Source organism: Eublepharis macularius, chromosome 6 (genome assembly GCF_028583425.1).
Source record: "Eublepharis macularius isolate TG4126 chromosome 6, MPM_Emac_v1.0, whole genome shotgun sequence".
NCBI lineage: Eukaryota > Metazoa > Chordata > Lepidosauria > Squamata > Eublepharidae > Eublepharis > Eublepharis macularius.
In genome coordinates, this window is record NC_072795.1 from 67,467,149 (window position 1) to 67,485,062 (window position 17,914).

Consider the following 17,914-nt stretch of genomic DNA (forward strand, 5'->3'; position numbering starts at 1 on the left):
GTTCCTAGTGTGGCCAGCAAGAGTGCAAGTGGGAGAACGTGCTGGAGGAGGATTGGAGAGAAAGGTGGGTTTTCTATGCTTTAGTGCTGATGTTGCCTCAACCCAGAATGGTTTGCTGTGTGAAGGATAGTTGCGGTCACGTCGCCTCCTCCTCCTCCTCCCAATAACAGCAGGGAAGAATCTTCCTTCGTAGTGTGCCTATGTGCATTGCAGGCTTTTCTCGTCTTCTGACAAGACTACCGGGGAAGACTGAGGGCAGGGTTTTATTTATTTATTTAAGGGGGTGGCAAAAAGGCACATGGGAAAGGGAAAATCTGACAACTGGTTAGTTTTGTTGTGAGGGCTATCTAACATGCCTGAGGTGGTTGTGTTTGAAATGAGAAGGGGGAATAGCTGAAAGGTGTTAAATAGGGTTGCTAACAAGTCTGGAGAAAAGTGTCCTGCCCTGGTAATACGTAGAAATGAGCAACTGAAGCTTTTCATGACATGGAGGAAAATAATATTCCATTAATTCTCTGTTAAAAGATTGGGACATTTTTCTCCAGGCAGCTGGCAACCTTTGGAGTGTACCAGCCACGCCACTTCTAAGAACTGGAAGCAAGAAAAGACAGTTTGATTTATTGTCGAAGGCTTTCACGGCCGGAGAACGATGGTTGTTGTGGGTTTTCCGGGCTGTATTGCCGTGGTCTTGGCATTGTAGTTCCTGACGTTTCGCCAGCAGCTGTGGCTGGCATCAGAGGTGTAGCACCAAAGAGAGATCTCTATCTTTTGGTGCTACACCTCTGAAGATGCCAGCCACAGCTGCTGGCGAAACGTCAGGAACTACAATGCCAAGACCACGGCAATACAGCCCGGAAAACCCACAACAACCACAGTTTGATTTCTTTTCCCTACCTGTACAACAATCCTGAATTTTAAGAAATGAGGTGGAAAGAATATTCCAGTTGACTATTGGCAGTACTTCTTGCAGCACTTGTCCAGCCTGGCTGTTCTTCTGTTATAAATAAGTATGCTGTGGGAACCACGATTTAAACACAATCCTGTTTCCTCTGTTTAGCTGATACTGGAGAGCGACAGCAAAGGCCACTTCATGCTGTCTGGAGGGGTGGGAAGTTCTGCAGTTCAACATAATCCTTTGGTAAATTTCCTGTTCACAAAATTAAAGGGTATTTCAGTTGAAGCAAGTCATAAGCTAATAATTCCTCTTAACTCTTTTCTCAAGTTCATTATTTGAGATTTACAATTCTAAATACGTATGCAGTTACTTTGTTTTGAAAGTGAAAATAAGCAGCAAGCTATGCGATTTCTGCTTGAAACATAACAAAGCCTCCACTGTGAAAATGTTTTCTGCCTCTGTCTGTATACTGGACTGTGATTCAGGGGCTTATTGCATTGGAGCCCTCTCTTTTTTCAGATAAAGTCCTTTTTAACTGGCTGTCATTCCAACCTATATTCTCTATCATTTAGAGGCCATTCATAAAGGGTGTCATATATCAATCGAAAGATTTAGTGTTAGGGCTGTGCATACATTCGGCACAAAAGAAATGGCTGGCTTTGGTGCTACTTTTTCTCCTTTAAAATGGTCTCAGTTTCTTGGAAAAACATCATATAATTAATGTCACTGAGGGCAAACAAAATAAACCAGTGTAATGGCTGGCTCATTCTAAATTCGCTTCAGTGATGTCATCACTGAGTCAGATATGTTAAGTTACATGATGACATCACTGCCCCTAAGGTGAAAGAAGTCTAGTGTTCAGCTAATGGTGGCTGGAAAGAAGTTCATCATGGAACACCACTAAATAAATGGTGGTCACCGGTGAAGGGAATCTGTTGCTCCCTGTTGCAATCTCCTCAGAACAATACTGGAATGGGTAGGCTTTTGCCAGGAAACAAATATTTGGTTAGAATAAAAATGGAGGCTTGAAAATGGGTACCATCCTTCATACAGTGCTTTGAATGACTGTGACGTAACTTGTAGTGTAATCTGCAGTGTTTCTCATAAGGGTCCTCCAGTAAAGGGTTTATTAGAAGATACGGATCTGCCTTGAAATTCTCATTTTTTAGAAATGAAATACTGGCTTCCCTTTTCCATGGTGCTTTTCAGGTGCCTGGTAAACAACATGCAAGCCCTCGGAAACCAAACTGTATAATATATTTTAATTTTTATTATTTTATAAAGTGCCTGAATAATTAGTCATTATGGAAAAAATATATTTAAAATATGTTAAATGTGCTGGATTGCATTCTAGAAAGACCATCCTAGGAGGAAGAAGGAAAGGGACACAAAAGGGAGGAAGACAGAACCCAGTTAGAGGTCAAAAGACCTCTGGAGAGAAAACAAAGGTTTCCCAAAGTTGTTTACACAGTCATACAGGGCGAGGTGTCAGTTTTACGGAGAAATGCATTCCAGAACAAAGCAGCAAGGGAGAAAGGATGGAGGCATGAAATAAGGGCATGGGGAGACAATAATTTGGGGCTTACCTATCAGTAGATGTGATGTGAGAAGGGAAACAATAAAGAGGAAGAGAATAGGCCAGATCATTAAAAGATTTTGAGGTGGGGGAGCAATAGCTTAATTACAGTCTTTAATAGCTGGTGAGTCACCATTGTGGACAAAATGGTGGGATATAAAATAATAAAATATCCAGTGGAAGTCGGAAGTCACTAAGTAGGCTTATGTTGCAGTATTTAAGGTGCCAAAAGATTTGTTTTAAATCTACCTTAGCTGCATAGACTCTTCTGGAACCTGTCTTTATAAGGAATGAGTATTGCCTGTCCCATTACAGGAAAAATCGAAGACTGTTCCCTAATCTGAATGCATAGGCTGTTACTCGAAACCCATGGCATACTGTTGGTAGATAAGGGGGCAACATTTCACACAAGGAATTGCATTCCTAAAGACCTCAGAATTTGAATTCTAAAACCATCCAGGCCAAGAGATCAAAGATTCTGGAGCAAGCAGTGAGGAGAAAGCAAAAGTGAAATGATAGAAAACAAAGCAGAACTGGCAGAAGGGACAGTACCTTTAAAAGCAGTACTTTTTGATTATTGGACCTCTGTTCAGTGTTCTACAGCTGGCCAGATGACTGTGACTATCTTCCTTTGACAGCCATTAATGAAAAGTTGGTTTATTTTAAAAAAAAAGTCCCGTGGTACCTTAAAGCCTTACAATTTATTGGAGCATAGGCTTTTGTGGGCTTGAGTCTACTTGATCTGAGGCAAATGTCTACAAAAGTCCACAAAATAGTTGTTGCAATAGAGTTGCTAGTTTTCCATGTGGTACTAGACTCTTGTTTTTGCTGCAAAAACCAGGGCCTTATTTAAATATTACAATGGTGAGGCAAAAGACCTTACCCTTGGGGTTTTAGATTTGCACAGCATTTTGTTTAAATGTGGCTGCTACCCCCACAAAGCAGTTATGCATACTTACTTAGGGCAAGACCCTAGTCCAGTAACACCTTAAAGACCAAAGCTCCCTTCATCAGACCTTAAAGACCAAAGCTCCCTAGAATGCCAGCGCAATACCACTTTGGGCTACCAATCTGTGGCATGCTAAGTAAGTACACGTAGTTGCTTTGCACAGGCAACAGCCCAGTTTAAACAAGATGCTGTAAGAGTATGAAGTCCCAAGGGTGAGCTCTTTTGCCTTCCAATGTCACAATTAAATTGGCTCCAACACAGCTGCCCCACTGGACACAGTTTCAGTGGCATCAGTCTCATTACTCTTTCCCCACATAGCAAGGACAAACGGAGATTGGCTTTTCTCCCATTTTCCTCAGTCTTGCAAGTAGAGCTATGGGAGGAAAAAAAAGAGCTACAAATTCTTTATCAGTGGTTTGGTGTTGTATGTTACTTGTCTGGTGGATTTTTAAACTGCCGTTCATCCAATGGCAGGGGAGGGGAGCTTAAAACAGTTTAAAGTGCAAAAATCATGCATAAATCTTATATGATAAAACTAGATGATAATGATAAAATGCCATATTTGGGATGTTGGGCTGATCCTGGGTTCAGCATCTTATCTGAATGACGTGCCTATGAGGTAACAAAAAGGGTGGAAACTACTGTCACACGCTAAAGAAATGTAACTGTTCTCAGCAGGACTATTATAAATGTGCAAAGACAGATACTGAGAGGCCCCATGAATTCAGTGCCCTAGAATGACTCCTTCCAAGATTCAGCTAAGCCCCAGAGTAGTTTTGAAGCACAGTGTGCCTCCCTAGAGAAGAGTGTGGGGAATGCTGCTTGTTTTTCTCAGGAGGTGCAGATGTGCCAAAACATACAGCTGTGCACATCTCAGATTCAAAACTGAGAATGAGAGGCTTTGTATTTCATCAGTATTTTCTTGCTGCCTTTGTGATGCAGCAAGCTTCCAGTTTCTTCTTTCTCTTCCCTCAGCAGTGATCCCAGCCAAAATCACACTCTCTCAGTGGCCAAGGAATCTCTGCAGTGTGCTCTGTTTCCTGCTGTTCTAGAAATGAGGTTCATGGGAATGGTGAAACTAAAACTGATTTGCTACCCTCAGTGTTTCAAAAAGCATCTTCTCTAAAAACAAACACGCAGTTCTAATGCAGCAAATCAGATGCGCTTTAAGTATGTAATTTTGATGTTTGACTTGTATTTTGGAGTCTTAAAAAATCAGAACTTTTTAAACTATAATATGGAGAATTGTTATAGTTTTATTTGACGTTTGTCTTATTTTCCCTCAAAAAGCAAAACAGTATCTGATCATGTAGAGTGGCCAACCTCCAGGCAGGGCCTGGAGATCTCCCAGAATTACAGTTTATCTCCACATTAGAGAGACGGGAGCCCTTGCTCTGAACATTTCTGTGTGGATTCTACCCTAGTGCCTCTGGAACAGCATTAGACTTGAAATTTTGGAAGGCTAATGAAAGAATTTTCTAGAAGACCCAGCTCTTGTCATAGAGCTACCGTTCCTACAGTTCCTTGGAGAGAAAGTTTGAATATTATTTGTTTGTATTTATATAGTACTTAGAATGTTATTTTTCTTCCTTTTCTGCAGTCCTGGCCCAGACTAATCCAGTACTTTTATTGTAAAAGTACCTCTTCTTTCCCAAGCAGGATCATCTCAGACAGGATAGCAACAAGGGCTAAAATGGAGAAGAGGACCATCGTTGCTAGCTTGAGCTCCTTGGAGGAAAGGGTGATGTAAAACTACTATATGAGGCCTACTTTCCCAAGTGCTAAGAAGTCCAAGGGTAGTGCCTATTTCAAATGGTTCCCTTTGTAGAAGAGAGCACCAAACACTTACAGTATTTTTGTGGTATTTGCTCTGTTTATGTGTAGCTGGAGGCAAAGAGAACCTCCTGCAGGGCTGCAACGGCTCCACTACCCCATATCAGCTCCCAGCTCAGAGAAAGAGAGAGAGAGAGCTACTGCTCCAGCTAACCCCCAGCAGTGTCTCTCCACTTTTCGTATTCTTCTAGCATCTGAAACAGTTTTCTGTCCACACAGACACCCTCATTTAAGAGGGGATATCACCTTTTCCATCCCCAATGGGCATGCAGCCAGAGACATCTGAAACTTAAGGCTCATCAACATTACCATTCTTTTCACATGTAGGACAGACTGATCCCGTAATTGGGATGAAAGCTTCTAACAAAATACTAGGTAGCTATCTCATACTATGCCCGCATTTCATCTAAGGCCTGGGCTAAGCAGACAAAGGGCACAGAGGCAGAAGAGAGAGCCAGGTGGGCCAAAGGAAACTGCTGAAAGATTAATGGAAAGCTACCCATCTCTATCACAGAATCACAGAGTTGGAAGGGACCATACAGACCTTCTAGTCCAACCCCCTGCCCAATGCAGGATGAGCCTAAAGCATCCCTGACAAATATTCATCCAGCCTCTTCTTGAAAACTGCCAGTGAGGGGGAGCTCACCACCTCCCTAGGCAGCTGATTCCACCTTTGAACTACTCTGACCGTGAAAAAGTTTTTCCGAATATCCAGCCAGTACCTTTCTGCATATAATTTAAGCCCATTGCTTAGAGTCCTATCCTCTGCTGCCAACTGGAACAGCTCCTTGCCCTCCTCCAAATGACAGCCTTTCAGATATTTAAAGAGAGCAATCATGTCCCCCCCTCAGTCTTCTCCAAACTAAACATTCCCAAGTCCCTCAGCCTTTCTTCATAGGGCTCAGTCTCCAGACCCCTGAGCATTCTCGTCACTCTCTTCTGCACCCTTTCAATTTTGTACAAAAGTATTGCAGCCATATTTGCAGTTGACTGGTGCTGAATTTGTCCATAAGACCTGACTGTATTAGTGTGTGAACCTTTTTTCAAACTCATCAATGATTTTATTTGTGCATCAATTACTACATTATTCCTGTACCGGAGTACTGGTACTATGGTTGAGAAAGTGTTCACTCTGCTTTAGCCCTTGGACACAGGGCTCGTTTAGATCTTTTTTCATTTCTGCTCACCACCTAGCAATCAAGCACCATCCCAATAACAGCTGCTGAACATCTGCAAGGCTAAAAACACCCCCATAAAATTTGCCCATAAAAGACCTCCCAACATGTCTGATTCCAGCTCAAGATACACACCGGAGCCTACATTAGGATCTCCTAGTTTCCCCAAGGGGTGATACACTTTAGCCATGTGCTATATGCAGCAAATCCACCACCCAGGAAACAGCTTTTCAGACAGGAGCCAAAATTGTTTTGAGCTCTTCCTGCTGTTCTGCTACCAACTATGACAAGTGAGCTTTTGGGGTGGGATGGGGTAGAGATATAACAGCATCCAAAGGCAGGGTGGGAGGGTGGACTGAAGCAAAGTTTGTTCAAACATGATTTATTTCATTGGGCAAAGATCTGTCTGTGCTGCTTTAATTTTATCCCTTACAAGGTGTTCAAGAGGATGGGGGGTGGGGTGGAACAGTAACATACAGCAAAATCCCAAGGAGGAAGAATGTAAAAGAGAAGCAGAATGGAAGCTCTGGGGGACCTTGTTAGGGGGTTTCTGTTCATGTGCACCCCTTTGAGAAGCAAAGGCCGAAATTATCAGTGAGCACACTGTTTCAGAACACATGGGATTGTTCCTCAGAAGCACCTACTGCTTTGATTATTACGAGGATTAAAAACTGCCCTTAATAAGGCTCTTAAAACACACATTATTCTGAATAAGTCCCAGAGTAGGAAGTGAATCATTCTGTGAATTTACTGAAATGTCTTTGCCCTTCCCCACCTGAAATGGCACGCCCTGCTTTGTCCCTTCCAGTTAAATGAGAATGCATTAAAGCATGCATGTAACAACTGGAGAATGGTTAATTTCATATTGCTTTTCTCTTGTCCCTCCCTTTCCAGTCCTCCTCCTCCCTTTTTCATCTCCTCATTGGCTTTCTCCTCTCTGATCCCATCCCCACCATCACCTCTTGAAATCTCAGGTGAAAAGTATGTGAATTAACACACACACACACACACACACACACACGTTCTCAGACACATTCTGCTTCCCTGCCAGCCTTTCCCTCCCCAGTCCTGAGGGAGGAGGGAGGGAAGCTTTGTGTGTTCCTCCAGGGGTTTGTTCTGACCAAGCCTCTGTGAGATTTCAGGGTCGGTCCCTTTAGAGTTCCACCCCAGGCAGAACAGGAAATCAAATGTCCTTTTCATTGAGTTGTGGCTTATGAAAGTATGATAGACACTAGACTAATGGACATACTGTGCAAGGTTTAGGAAAAACTTTTGTGCATGAATGAAAATAAGCCCTTTCTTTGTTACTGGGGAGGTGGAAGACTTACACAATTGCACTAAGCCTTGTCCTTTCTATTAGAACAATAACTCTGATTTTGTATAAGAATGTGCCATAACTCTAAATAAAGTTTATGACATAAAACAACTGAAAATAAGAATAAACCATGAGGGGAATGGAAAGTTATTCTCTGCCTGGTCAGTTGTTCTGCCAGATAGTGAGGAATTTCCTAAGCTGGCCTTGGTCTGGACTCCATCACAAAGATACAGAGTCTTTGTCCCACTGTTGATCTTCAAAACACACAACAGCTGTATCTAATAGAGTAGCTGTTAGTGAGAAGAAATAACCTCTTTGTAGCATAAGGCGAGGATGTAACACAGTCCTGCCGCAAAAAGCAGAGACAAGTATGCCAATAGTTATATATGCACTGGGAAAATCAACAAGACTAACACCCGCTCTGCGCTGATTACCCTGGATGGTGCCGTGTGTTGACTGGAGACTGGCTGCTATCACGCGAACAGATCTTTGCTACAGATTGTTGTCATCATGATTTTGCCATCTATCTGGGATTTTGGGTGATGTTGGACATTCAGCATCACAGTGTTTCAGTCCTAGGGTTCTCCTGTTCTATCAGTGACCATGGAAAGTTCAGACATCTATTTTTAGATGCTCATTTTGAGAAATCACAAGGAGCTTGAATATTCCATGGTGCTAAGCTCCCTTCCCCCTTAGGTTTTCAGACCAACATGCCCTAAAGTCACTCTCATTACAGCATGTATTGATTGGCATAGCTCCTGGTCAGTGCTGCCATTGGCCTGGCCTGCTAGAGCACATGCTGTCACTTCGCATATCCATTCCAGAAGAAGAAATGTATTGCTTTTCCTACATTAGGTGTTCATACTTCTTAACAGGGGCTGTGCACTGAACCATAATGCTGGGAAGCAACCACAAGCTCTGCAGAAACCATGTAGCCTTCAAGCTGTTCCCTACCCTCCAGCATGGGAGGGAGGCAAGTTTCAATCCTGTTGCCTCATTACTATGTTTTAATCAAGAGCCCATTTAAAGAACTGCAAGCTGATGATGTTATATATATGCTAATAGATTGGATATCAAAATGAAGTCTAGAAATCAAATTGTGGGGATGGTAAGGATTTAGAAATAGAACATTCTATGAAATCAGGAAAGGGGGGGGGCTTTATCTTGCTAAGACTTGGTGATGTGGTATCCAACTAGTCCATCAGACTTAGTGGCATAGAAGAATGAGCAAAACAATTGACAGAATTGAGGAGGTTGCCAAATGTTTCACCAAATGGCTTTTTATAGGGCTAAGGAGCATCCTCAGAAGGTTAATTTTATGAAATATAAATGAGATATGACTTGAGTTGAGAATGATTGGGATTGAGGGAGGTGCTAGTTGTGACCAGCACATGCTTTCTTCTCCTGAGCAATGCAGGGCCAACTTGTTACTCAAGAAGACATAAGCTAGGTACAAAATCCTTGGCTACCATTGCCCCTTCCCCAAGTGCCATGGGTAACAAGATAAACATGCATTTTTTCTTTTAAAATGGAGACACAATACAGGGAATTCAGTTTCTAAAAGAAAAATGAGCAGGGGTTGAATGGTTAAGTCCCCCCACCCCCGCATAGTCCCAGTCTGAACTGAAACTGGTCGTGCTCTAAATTTATCTTTTACAGATGGATCAAAATCGGGGGTGGGCAGGCCTTTGACGTACAGGGAAATTTCCAAGTGGGCCACTGGCGGCAAGGAGCCAGCAGAGCCAAGCCACAGCAGCTTCACTAGGGCCTTAGGGTCACTTGGCTCAGGCTGCCAGTTGGTGCTAGTTCACCAATGGCCTCCTCTTTCACTGTCACCAGTTTGTGAGAGGAAGCCAATGTGTATTGTTGGTGCCACAGAGCAGAGTGGTGCTGCAGTGCCGGATTGTAGTGCAACAAAGACCGCTCAGCTTGGCTAGCACCACAGCCATTTTACGCTCCCAGCCCTCTCCTGACAGAAATCCATAATCGTCTATTTGTCCGTGATAGGAATGATGAAAATGCTTCAGCTGGAATTTGTACAACTTTACAGTGGTAATTTAATGATATTTGGGGTTGAATACGGGGCAATTTTGTGGTATGCAAATTTGAGGTGTTGATGATAACTTCAGTTCCTATTTCTTTTGGCTAAAACAGTGAATGTCCAAAAATCGTAATTGGGTCACTTCTATCGGCCTGGGTAGAAAGTGAGAACAGTCTTAATAGAGTTTATCTGCCTTTTCACCATATTTATATTATGTGTCTCCATGTTCAAATTATACATTTATTTTAGAAACTCTTACAAGATAGTAAGTATTATTCCTGCCATATTAGTAATAATTATTTGGTTATGACAACTTACATAGTTCATAATGGAGGTGAAAGTTGAACGGAGGACTTTGTGATTCAGTCTTTAAAGGGTTACAGTGCAATATAAAGCTACCCCCTTCGAAGTTCATTGAAATCAGCGGGATTAGAAGTGTGTAACTTTGCCTAGGGTGGTATTGTTAATCACTGTACTACAGTGATCCCTTATGGTCCCTTTCAGACATCTTCCTTTCTCAATCCTCCAGTCTGACAAGCCTGATGAATGGCAATATACTCAAAATTCTGTTTGCAGTAAAGCACTACTGGTTTAAAGCTCAAGACTAAGAGTTAAAATCACAAGATTTTTTTTTTAAAGAAGCATTTTTAAGTTTCATTTGCCTTCTGGTTGACTATGACTCAGCAGAGCACACGATTCAGTAAATCACATGAACGTGTGTGACACTTTCCCCTGGGTACAGAATCAGCTTTTTCAATGGAAAAAAACAGTTGTCCTCTGTGTGGATGCTCTGTGACCCTTGTCACAGAGAAGAGGCCATCTAGACAAGCCAACACAGTCACTGCATCAAAACCCAGACCTGAATGAGACATGAACAAAAGCAGGTTGTTTGGCTTTTACAGTACTGCCAGTCTTTATTTACCACTATTTTAACTCAGGTATCTAAGATCTTCCTCCAGGAAGCACAAAGAAGAATGCCTGGAACTCTTCCTTATTTAATGGAGAGACATTCCAATGTTATCTGCCAACCTCCTTGGGACTACAGCCTAAGTAGCAGAAGAACTAAACTCAGTTTTAGGACAGAGTTACCAAATCTGCAAGAAAAAAATCTAAAATAGTCTTAAATGATAGCTTCTGATTTCTGTAAATCAAACTCAGGCACATAAGAAAACAAATACAAAACCATCAGATTAGCTAACACCGTCCTTTTCCAGATGCATACAGACTATGGAACACAGGCTATGTGTCACATTGGATGCTAACAATTTACCATGTACATTTGGAAAGAAAGAGGGAAGGGAAAAAAGAGGAGATCAATGAGAATGGATGCATAACTTTCTCTCTGGGCTTGATGCATCTGAGAAAGTGAGCTCTGACTCATGAAATCCCATGCCACAATGAATGTGTTAGTCTTCAAGATGCCATAAGGTTCTTTGCTATTTAATGTGCAGCAGTGTAACACTGCTGTCCCTTCTGGAACTCTTAGCTCTGTCTTCCAAGTTATTTTGAACTGAACAGAGCAGTGATCAAAGAGCTAGGTATTATTTCCAGAAGAACAAGAGTCTCTAAAAATAAAAACTCTTTTGAGTTTAGAGACCAAATATACTGGACGGACAAGATTTGGCTCTCAGATGGAATATCAGATATATCTAAATATTTAAATAATACATTTTTATTTGTGCCATATGGCGATCATCTATGAGATATCTGGATTTGTCAGAGTGAAGGCTCTGATCTCATAATTCCAGAGCTTAGTACAAGACAGGAAAGGAATCTCCAGTTTCTCTGTTCCAGAAAATAAAAGCCACTTCAGTGCAAAATTTTCAAACATGGTTTGGAGGGCAAAAATATAACCAATGGAAAACTGACAAACCAATGAACTGTGCTGCTGCTGTAGTTGTTGTTGTTGATGATGATGTTGTTAATGTTGCTGTAGATTACATGTGTGGAATAAAAGACTGAGTTGGTGTGAAAGGCCCCATATCATATTGCTTCAGATCCTGTTAACAAGAACTTTGCTATGCAGATATGTCATTCTTATGGCATGATAATGAATCATTGTTGGTGCATACATTTTCCACAAAAAGTTAATCATCTTTACAAGTCCAGCCTTTTCTGGACTCTAGACTTGCACATATGATCACTGCTGATTCTCATTGTGTCTGGCACATTTGGGTAACGTATACATCCATAGGATCTTTTTAAACAATAACTTAAAGTATGCCAAAACTGCAATTTGGCCTTTGCATGACGCATCTGCAAGTCTGTTTTCAATGGCACTATCCCTCTTGCTCTGGGGCAGAGATGGGGAATAGCTGTGCTGCTATATGAGCCCCTTTAAAAATCTGGTTACGTGCGCCTTCCAAATTGGTCAATGTGAAAAGTTGGCCTCCCAGGAATTAAAAACAAACAAGGTCCATAGAATGGTAGGTCCTTGTTACAGAGCAAGAAGAGCAATCTTGGTGGTGTCTGCCTTTTAAAAATATCACATATCCTAGGTTGAAACTCTACAATGAGTAAGTCTAAAAGGTTTGGGGGGGGGTTAATCTTAAAGGCTGGGCTGGTTCTTAGATCTAATGACCCAAGTGGCTGCTTAGGATGCAACAGTGAGATGAGGTTGCCAATGTGCCACTGGGGCTCAGCTTGTTCCCAGTGTGCAGTGATGTATGAGAAGGCAATGGGAGTGGCTTGTGCGAGACAGAAGCAGCAGCACATGGGGGTTTTGACAAAAATATATACAGCTGGTGCCACCTGTATATTCATTAAACCCAACTTAGATAATCTCATTCAATAATTTTATATGCACATGCATAAGGGGGGGAGGACCCACAGAACCTTGAAGAATACCCCAAAGCAAGTGAATCTGCCTCTCTGAAGGAAGCTCTTTACCACCGTTCTGATAAAGGACTGAAACCAAAGGATTGAAGGTGCCATGTATCTCAAAACCATTCTCTAAGCTATTCAGTAATATGGACTGATCAACTATATAGATTGTGTCCAATAAATATGACAGGATTAAAAAGGGATGAATTTACCATAACAATTTGAGGCCAGCAGAGATCATTAACAAGTAAGCCAGTGTATTTTAGTGGCTAAAGTGATGAACTAGGGTCTGGGCAACCCAGGCTCAATTCCCTGCTCTGCCATGGAAGCTTGCTGGGTAACCTTGTATCAGTCACACACTCTCAGCCTAACCTACCTCACAGGGTTGTTGTGAAGAAAAAATGGAGGAGAGGAGAATGCTGTAAGCCACTTCAAGTCCCCATTGTGGTAAAGGTGGGTATAAATAAAGTAAAATTTAAAAATAAAATAAATACAAGTGCTATTAAAGCTGTTTCCATTTAATAACCCAGTTGAAAACCAGATTGAAAAGGGTCATGGGAAGAAGCTTCATTCAGGCATGCCTGAAGTTGCTTTTCTACCATCCATCATATTGCCCATCAAAAGACAGGTTAGAAATAGACCTGTAGTTCATCCTTATGCAGTGAGAGTTTTTTCAATGAAAGCGGTACAATCACTACTTCAGCTTTCTAAAAAGTGTCCCTGAACTAAGGAGGACCTGATTGTCTTTGTCAGAGGTACTTTCACTTTCCCCTAATGACCATTAACTAACCAAGATGGGCAAGGCTCAAGTTTATAAATGGTGGCCGAGCAACCCACGGATGCTATCAACTTCAGTCACAGAGATCAATCTGAAATGGTCCATCCATAGAAGCAGATTTTTCCAACAACCCCAGTCTAGGAATTGTCCCCTGGTATTTAAACTATAGCAGATCTGAGAGATTTTATTACTTAAGAATCTTGCAAAGGTGTCATAGTGGACTACAAAAACCTCTTCAGCTTTCAGGTTAGCTTTGGGTGTTAATAGGCCCTGGACAATTTTTAAAAAGCATTTCTGGACAAGATTAAGCTGATGCAATGGTAACAGAGAAGAGTGCTTTCTTTGCCATTACTGCCACTTCATAGACCTGAACATGGGCTCTGTGCCATGTTTTATCTGATTAATCTTGAGTATTTCACCAACATTGCTCTAGTAATCTCCCAAGCCTATTTAACTCCACAAGCTTGTAAATATGCCACGCAGCTGGTATTTTTCAACATGAAGGAGAAGATGCTTGGGAGAAACCCTGCCTATAACTCTGAACAAGACAGTATTCCAGAAGGCCATCAGAGACTCAACAGAATCACCACTGAGATGTACAACATTCCACAGAATATTCTGGAATCTCATTTTTTCCCATAAGTCTCAGGGACTAGACCATCCTAATGAGTCTGTCACACTTGAAGGGGAAGATGCTAACCAACTGGGCCTTAATTGGATAGTGATCTAGCCATGATGAAAGTTTCAACTCCTGCACTCTATCAAATCAAAAGGTTCCTGATTCATACAAAAGCCCAAATCTAAAGCATTCATTTTCCATGCGCAGGACCCAAAACAACTTGTGTCAGTCCTATTGTTGTGATGGCAGCTATGAAGTCCTGAACTTATCCTATACATAAAAGCCAAGCTGTATTGGCAACGATGCACTTTTTATCTGGGTGCAGGTGCACTAAGGGTCCTGTGGTGCGCCTGCACCAGGATAAAAGGAGAGTTGTTGGTGGCAGGCCTCTGAGGCACCATGGAGCCAGTGGGGAGGTGCAACAAACTGGAGAGCCAGTTTGGTGTAGTGGTTAAGAGCAGCAGGACTCTGATCTGGAGAACCAGGTTAGATTCTACACTCCTCTGCTTGAAGCCAGCTGGGTGACCTTGGGTCAGTCACAGCTTCTAGGAGCTCTCTCAGCCCCACCCACCTCACAGGCTGATTGTTGTTGGGGTAATAATAACATACTTTGTTAACTGCTCTGAGTGGGTGTTAAGTTGTCCTGAAGGACAGTATATAAATCTAATATTATTATTCTTGTTGCCTCCTCCCCATGTGGCCTTCCCGCTGCCTCTGCAGCTGCAAGGCTGCACTGCTCCTCCCTGCCACCTCTGCAGTCCCTCAGAGGCCTGCCCTGTGGGGCTGGCAGGGAGGCACAGCATGAGGGAGCCTCCTGTGTGGCCTTCCCACCAGCTCTGTGGCGGCTGTGGGGCTGAGGAGCTGGCAGGGAGATGCAGCATGGTGGAGCCCCCCTCTGCGCAACCTTCCTGCTGTCTCCACAGCAGCAGCGGGGCCTTAGCTGCACTGCTAGAGACCATTGCATTTACTTTTACAATGGGCTCTGTTGCTAGTAGAAATATACTTGCTTGTTTAGATATTTGTACTTCACTTTTCTCCCCAATTGGGACCTAAATCAGCTTACATTATTCTCCCCTGCTCCATTTTATCCTCATAACAGCGACAGGCCCTAGGTCACCCTGCAACCTTCCGTGGCACAGTGGGGATTTCAGCCTGCATCTCTCAGATCCAAGCCTGACACTCTGAACTACACCACATTGGCTAGTATAGACAAGCATAGAAAATCCACTAGACAAAGGGAACTCAGCTGGGTTTTTTAAATCCCCTAGAACATTGAGCCTGGGGGTTTTACAACTTCAAGCTCAAGATCACCTTTGCCAGCTTAGCCAGGTCACTTGCTGGACAGCTATATGGACGATACATCAGCAGGATCCCTGACTTGTCCCTGGAATCCAACATAAGGAAAATGCTTTTATACTACTACTATTTTAGACATTGTTAAGAGCATTGCTCAAGTTTTTCCATGCCTCAGAAGACTGTCTTTGCGGCCATGAAAGAGGAGAGACAAACAGCCTGGTTCTATAAACTGAGGTCAGCTACTGTGGCATACTAAGTATTCGTGCATATGGTGGCCAAACCAGCATCCTGTGCTGAGCAAGGAGGATAATATTCTTTCTAGGATTCCAGGAATGGCACAAGATTGCAGCCACAAGGCTGGGTTTAAAGGCCCCACACCTGGTGCTCAAAGGGTGCAGCCGATTCTTGTGCCAGGTGGGACCTTAAAACCCAATCTTGGGTCATGCTACAGTACGGGAACTGGTGGGATTAGAATGTTAAATTAACATTTTTTCCTGTTTCATATAGGATGCAAGGCCACAATATGTAGCCCTTTAAAAATCTTTTAGCAGCTCCTAAATCTGACTTTTAAAAAAAAGAATCACTGTAGATCCCTTTCTATTTGATGAACCCTACATGTGATCTCAATGACTTTCCGTGCAACCCTAAGCAGAATTACACCCTTCTAAGCACAGTGAAGTTAGTGGGCTTAGAAGGATGTAATTCTCTTTAGGACTCTACTGCTAGTTAATAATTCTAATAAGATACTACATTGTTCCCCATCCGAACAGTTCCTTCTGTGTATCTGTGTTTTTCATGCTTGTAGTCAGCATGAGACCAGACACTGAACCAAATGCCTTTGATTTCCCAAGTCTTCCTTGGGGCCCTAGTTCATAGCTAAATCTTTAAAAAGAAACTACAAGAGAGAGAGATTGGTCCCCAGGAGGTCATTGTTTATGACAGCCACATTGCCCCTTGAAAGCCCACAAAAGATATCCTCTTTCCCATTCACAAGTAATAAACACAGTTAACCAGACTGTGCTTCTTTCTTACAAGAAAAGGCGGGGGGGGGGGGGAGTCTCACCTTAGGCTAACCTGCAAATCAAGTCACACACATAATATGGTCACATCATGCACTTCTGAATACTAGAGGCAGGATACTGGGATGAATAGGACCATATTCCAGAAGCTGTAATGTAAATGTAGAAAATGAGGAATGTTTTGAAGTGAAAGAAACACTATTTTGGCATATAGGCAGTTTCTAATCTACAATGTCTCTGATAGTTTGGTTTACTATTTAAAGACTGAAAGGACTTCATGGAAGACATCAGTTTCACGAAGAGCACTTTCTATAACTGCGTCCCACATCCAGCATAAACCACAGTGGATAAATAAAAACATCCTGCTTTAGCTGGGTTGTGTAAGGGGGGGGGGCTCATGGTGAGTGGTTTGATTGTGTTTCACAATCAGCAGTTTCAGCTTGGTGATGAAAGGCTGCAAGTTTGGTATGAGAATGCTGACATAGCTGATGTATAGGAATGATGCTGTGTGAGAGGTTTGTACACAAAATAGAAACAAGGAAGGCAGGGGATGTTTGACAGGAGAGAATTAAAAGATTAGCACCCCAGTTGTGCGGTAGCTGTGCTAGAATGTGCATGGGAGTGTGCATCCCATTGAAAGCAAAGCAAGATAGCTGGCTGACTGACCTCTGCATTTGTCCGCAAATCTGGTTATGCATCTGGTTTGTGCCATGGCTCCTGATCCAGACAAGATCTGTGCATGGAAATTGCTTTTGCATGTAGATTTTTCATTGGATAGGAGTATAGGATTCAGCATTAGCACAGAGAGAAAAAGCTAGACTCCGAGTCTAGAGGAATGATGAATGATTCGGTCAAACCTAATTTAATATTATTTGCATCTCTGGTTTTCATTTTGGTGTGGGACTCAAATGCCCCTTCGATAGGGGAAGAAGAAAAGAAGCCACATGTGTATCATTGAGGGCCGATTACAGAGTCAGCATATGGAATGAGATGCATCACTTTCCTTTTCTTACCTTTCCTTTAATGGTGGACTAATTTGAGCAGAAGTCTCAAGTCAAACAACACCAAATTATTTCTATGATATTTCTTTATTATTGTTTTTATATCTATCTTTTAAATTCTACATTTTCTTGATTTTTAAAATTAATCCTCTAAAAATTATTCTTAAATTTTATCCTTACCCAGTCATCAAAAATGCTTCTTTTCTTTTAACATAATCACCACAGGAAAAGTTTTTGCCATCACTTAACTAGTTGGGTTCATCTTCCGTGTTTTAAGAGAAGGGGGTCTATTACAGTCTGAATTTATAATGTCGAAGGCCTAAGCCATGGATTTACAATTTCTTTCTGCTTGATTACGTGTGTTGACTGACAACTGGATGTAAGAACAAACATCATGGTAAAGTATTTTGCTTGAAGAGCTAAGTCGTCTGTATAGCAGTTAATCCATGACAGCTCACTCAGATGTGATTTTATTTTTGTTTTCTAACCCCCAATGAATTACTTCATTTTCTTACTACTATTTAAGGTAACCATCTCCCAGGTAGTGCCTGGAGTTCTCCAAACCACAACTGATTGCCAGGCTACAGATATCAG

General features: G+C 42.1%; 1 protein-coding gene across 1 annotated transcript in view; it reads left to right on the forward strand.

Annotated features, from left to right (window-relative positions):
* The window catches only part of SFXN2 (sideroflexin 2), a 156,300-nt gene continuing 138,386 nt past the window's right edge, over positions 1-17,914 (forward strand). Inside the window, exon 1 of the mRNA XM_054982321.1 lies at positions 1-64. The gene's annotated coding sequence lies outside the window, so the exon portion shown is untranslated. The remainder of the gene's footprint in view (positions 65-17,914) is intronic.